Source organism: Spea bombifrons, chromosome 13 (assembly GCF_027358695.1).
Source record: "Spea bombifrons isolate aSpeBom1 chromosome 13, aSpeBom1.2.pri, whole genome shotgun sequence".
Lineage (NCBI taxonomy): Eukaryota > Metazoa > Chordata > Amphibia > Anura > Pelobatidae > Spea > Spea bombifrons.
In genome coordinates, this window is record NC_071099.1 from 3,588,345 (window position 1) to 3,593,861 (window position 5,517).

The window sequence follows — 5,517 nt, forward strand, 5'->3', positions numbered from 1 at the left end:
AAAAGGCAGCAGAAGTATAGGTTTGCAAGTAAATTCTGTATTATCATGTCTATTTATTTAAACTCACTATATACTTAACTAGTCAACAGGATCGTTGATTTTTACTGCATTTCTGTAATTGACAATTTGTTTGTACGACACATGGTTATCAATAACTACGGCATGATAGATAGACGAGTCCTTGCAATGCAGAGCTGTATTATACAGGTAGAATAGGGTGAGTGTGATCAATATAACTTAGTATATTATGCGTAAGAGGCAAGAACAATCACATGCAGACAATACACTCACTTTGAATTCATTAACGGCCCCTCTGAGATATATATGTCGTTGGTTATTATACTGAACGTATCCATCCATGTATATAACAAATCATTTTGACTAATTGTTTCTACTTAGAATAACTGTAAGACTTGATGATTAAATGTAAACTAAACAGACTTCCGCAGGTCTGGTGCTCTTTACTCCTTGTATATCATTTCACTTGTACCTTTATATCAAGGCAAAAAGTACCCTGTTAACAACAACTTCACCAACATTTACATCACCCTTTATGCTACATAAAATGCTGTAAAATGATTGAACATAGCTGTAAAAAAAGAGAACTGTATAACATATAACATTACAAGCTAAGTGTGGCCATGTTGCCTTCACTTAATATATAACATATCTCTAGATTGTAAGCTCGTCTGAGCAGGGCCCTCCTCACCTGTTGTCTCTGTAAGTCAAATTATGTTACACACTACTTGATATATCCTGCCTACTCATTGTACAGCGCTACAGAATTTGATGGCGCTATATAAAACAATAAATAATAATAATCTGTTAATAATAAAAATAATAAACATCTGTTAATGTCCTCTCCGTCAAGGTGCCCCAGGCACAGGAAGCAGGTCGGATTGATTACTGACCTGGCCCAAGCCTTAAATATATTATGGGGCAGCCATCTTGGCATGCGACACCTTCGTCCCACGCAGGCGGATAGTAAACATCCCTCCTTCCCTCTCTAGTAGGTTGCTTGTGTGAGGTGGCAATTTTGGATTATTCTGAGGGAAAGAATAGTGGGTCTGGTGCTGTTGGTTTTCTCTTTCTTTCATTGCTGTCACAGCAGCGGATGTTTGAGTCGCAAACCTTTTTGAAAAACAGCTGTAACTAGGCCTGACCGGTTTTCGGAGAATTTGGTAATATTAAAGGTTATTACGTGGTCACAGGATAGGCTGTGGCTGGCATGTTATTCTTCCATGTGTTGGACTATGTTATGGATGCTGAAGACTAATTTAAATAAAGCTGTGGCCACTTCACCTCCACATGGTTGTCAGGCCATTATTTCTGGGGAGGTGAGTGCTTGGGTTAGGGGTAGTTTGGTTAGTGGTTAGTTTCAGCACTTAGGCTTGTGTCAGCCACGTCTACTAGCTGATTAATTCACACTGATTAATCATTTAACACTGTCCAACATCTAATCAATGTGAGAATCGCTGCTCATTAGCTACCGAAAGGTTTCTTGCTTAATTACAGGCTTTCTTGACATCATTGTTTAAGTGAATGGACACAGTTGCATGGTCTCGGGGCATAGACTCTACAAACAACGTGTTAAGCATACATGTGGTAAAATGGATGCATGTTCTTATTTCTCCATATCCTAGTCTTAAAATCACTATGAAAGTACAGGTTGTAGGTCTCTCCAGACCAGGTAATGTTTTTCCAGTACGCCAATGTCCAGAGCCAACACACAATGGACCATTCATTGTTTCCTATGTCTTTTGGCATTGTAGCCAATCTCCTGATCTGCACAATTTGTGTCTGTCTGATTTGGTCTGTTAAATCACAGTCCCATTTTGACCACAGCTGAGCCACCTGATGTTCTTTGGGTGTTAGCCCATCTTTTATACACACAACAAAGCGTCGAGAAAACCCTTCAGCTCTGCAGTTCTTGACACACCCAGTATAGTGCAGATGGGACCTACTACCATATCCATTAAAATGCATATAATTTTCCTTCGGATACAGTAATGTATTATAGCTTTCACCTTGATTCACCTTGTTAGCCTGTATCATAGAGGGATCAGTATTTTAAGTATGTTTGTATTATCCATAGAACCGAGAAATCTTGATGCCCTGGTATTTGTGGTTCTTACTAGAATTAGTCAAATTGTTTTTAATGGCCGTTTTTATCTATCCCATACAAATAGCAAATTGGCTTCTGGTGGAAAGCTGGAAATTAGTTTAGTTATTACCATTGTATATCAACAATCAATCTTCAAAGCAATGCAGCCGATTCCCCCCCCCCTAGTATTTGCCTCACATACTGGAAACCAGAAAGTTATTTAATATCCAGACACACAGTATGATAAGGGATACAGGAAACATGCAGAGCATGAAGGTAGGGGTTGCATAGACAATGTGAGGAGACTAGTATGAGGAGAATATGCCTCATAAATGGGGTGCACAGCAAGCTGGCTGCTTGTGGTGAGAGAAATGAGGTTGTCCCTGTGATGTGTGCCAAGGTTCAGGCAGGTTAACGGGAAGAAGCAAACCAAGAAAGAAGACAGAAGGACAGGAAGAGGTAAGACAGGAAGTAGAGCTGCGGAAAAGGAAATGCAAGCAGTTGGTAGAGAAGGTAGGGAGATATTAAGAAAGAGAGAGAGTGGGAAAAAAACCCAAAAAATTGCCAAAAAAAAAAAATCTGAGCTCTCTGTCTTTCTTTTTGTTGGGGTCCCTCCACGTCCTCCTTAATTCGGACATTTGTAAATTGCCAAATTTTGTTAACTAAAAGAAGTTTGTATGAATCCGAATGCCCACCTTATAGTAGGGTTTGCCAACAGGTGGTTGTAAAGCCATTGTAGAACATCAACATTCCTACTCTTCGGTCAGCCTGTGCCAAACCAGGTATATCAGATGGTAGATCAACAGCTAGATTGCCACTATCCTACAGGGAATGTTGGAATGCGGTAAAATTATCTACGGGTAACATATTACGTTATTATATCCCCAGATTATACATTATAGCCTGTGGGAGAATTTGAAGATGAAACTGCTAATGCTTTTATTGCAGGCAATATAATTCAGCTATGAGATTTTTTTTTCAATTTCCATTTTTCATTGAAATGTGTTCTAAATAATTAAATAACATGTGCAATCACTATATCTGCAATTAAATAAAACGTGCGATAGCTGTAGGTTCAGTCTGATAAATACTACTGGATCAGTTCCCAATGCTGCTGTTGATTAATCATAAATCAGGATTACACTTTAGAACCTATTGAGTGTGTACAATTATTTCTCATCTTTGTTTTTCGCTTTGTTTTCTATTGAAAAATGAAGTTTAGTTAGCATTTCGCTTCCTATATCTGCATACGTTTCCACTTCTTTCAATAGACAAAATTGCCTGATTTTATCACTCTATTTTTGGAATAATAAGACCTATTCTTCGTGATTATGTGCAGGAAGCTTCATGCGGTGCTGTCAGTTGCTGCACAGAATTAATGGAAACAGCAGATACCAAGCTGCAGCCAAGACCCAGAATATGCCCTCCACCCAACCCCCTCCGAGAAGACAGCCTTTCTCCTTGTACCATACAACATTCAAACCGTGCCCAACCCTCACTTGCTTAGATTAGTTAAATTATCAATTAGCAGAACCCGCTGGGATACCTTGGCACCTCTGAACTATGCTTGTAATGTCAATTCAGATTTCCAGGAGGTTGCACAACACACAAAGAAATGCTCAGTTTATTCACAGCCATGTGCACCTGTCTTTGCATGTCGTACACGCACAACTCTGGTGCCTTATTCTCCACCACAACACACACATATATATGCCGTGCGAATGTGAACGATTCAAAGATCAGAAAATATTTTGGTACCCTCGTGTTGATACATGCAGAATGTATAACATATAAACCCACTCATATTTCCCCTTGTGCCTTTCAGTGCCAAATAAATTAGTTGTTTTATCCAAAGACCCATTCTACAGTGAACAGCAACAATTCTTGACCTTTTATTCTTATGTGAAATTATAAACACAGTTGCCACAGCACAATTTTAATGAGCAAAGGTTGGATAATATATATACTGTGGGTCTGTATTTTAATCCAATATAATGTTGCAACATGTTTGTTTTTTTTGTTTTTTTGTTGTTTTTTTTTGCATGTCCATCGCTTAAACAGCAATATAGTATTCCTGGCATAGAACGCTAAATTGCTTCAATAAATGTTCATTTGAGAATCATCAAGTTTACAAGTTTGTCGATATGCAGCTACTTTAAAAGATTTAGACGCCTATTGCATTAACAATAAAGCAGGTTTGGAGACAAAACTCCCTGAATGCAGCACTTGGGGAGCCGTTTTTGATCCACGCTGTAATATTATGGTTGTTTACATCTCTGGAGTGAAAGGTGGGCAAACCACGAATTCCAAAAGCAATGCCAAGCCAAAGTTTAAAGAAGGATTTGACTTTGGTTACCATGTGTAATCTTTGCATTTCCTCACACCAACATCATTTGATGTCAGCAACGGACAGACGAGTAATTACCTCCAGGGAGTCCAAAGTTGTGTAAACTGAGCTGGCCAAACTTGGACCGGCTCACTAATGTTGACAGGAATGCAGTAGGGTCACCTACTGCAATATTACCCACGATGTGTGTTAGCATCAGTGAGTAAGTGTGTATCTGTACATGTGTATTAGTATGAGAGTTTAAATGCGTGTACTAGTTTACATGTTGTGTATGTTACCGCTAGGGGTTTCAAGGTGCCAGGGGCCACTCAGCTTTCCTGCCCCCCTCCTGGCCAGAAAGTTCCAGCCCTTCCCTGCGTGGGCCTTTTATCATGTGTTGCAATGTGCTTATTTCTTCATTCATACACACAAACAGAGAACCCAACCTACAGACAAAATGAAGAATGACTAGGCTTTCAGCTAAACGGAAAAAGATTCTTATTCTATGCAGACCAGTGATATGTATTTTCATATGGACTCAGCTATGAAGACAAGGTCTTGCATGTGCGCCCCATGTACACTAATGTGCAGGTCACAGACCATAAGTACAAGCTTAGCTATGCAGTAGCTGTATGAAGCCGGCCAAAAATAAAGTATGGCATTTTAACATAATACGCACAGCCGTTAATATAGCATATTCCTGGTACATAATTTAAAAAATGCTGACAAGGACATCATAGAAGTTGACAATGCTCTGCATACATTATGAATAAGCAACATAATAACCTGCACAGCATTCAAATCTGTCCAACATTAGAAATGTGCAGTGCTCTTCACAGATATTCTTCTTATAATCGCAGCAAGCATTAAAGGGACAGTCTAGTGTCCCAGACAGCCTCGCCAACAACAAATTCATATTGAAGTACTTTCATATGCATCGTTAACATTCTATGGTCTTAACTGGCGCTGATTGGCTACTGTAATAAACCAGTCAGTGAGGCAAAGATAAGTTCCTCCCACTTGGACACTCGGCAAGTCAGTGCTGCAGCTGATTGGTCGTAATTTAACGCTGGGTGCAGACTGATAT

The 5,517-nt window shown here is 39.4% G+C and overlaps 1 long non-coding RNA gene across 1 annotated transcript; it reads right to left on the minus strand.

The window, feature by feature from the left end:
• Positions 1-1,100: 1,100 nt before the first annotated feature.
• Positions 1,101-3,704, minus strand: LOC128471300 (uncharacterized). Its single transcript, XR_008346101.1, has 3 exons — positions 3,651-3,704; positions 1,514-1,576; positions 1,101-1,131 (listed from the first exon to the last, which is right to left on the minus strand). It is a non-coding gene; the product is annotated as an uncharacterized LOC128471300 (long non-coding RNA).
• Between the last annotated feature and the right edge of the window lie 1,813 nt (positions 3,705-5,517).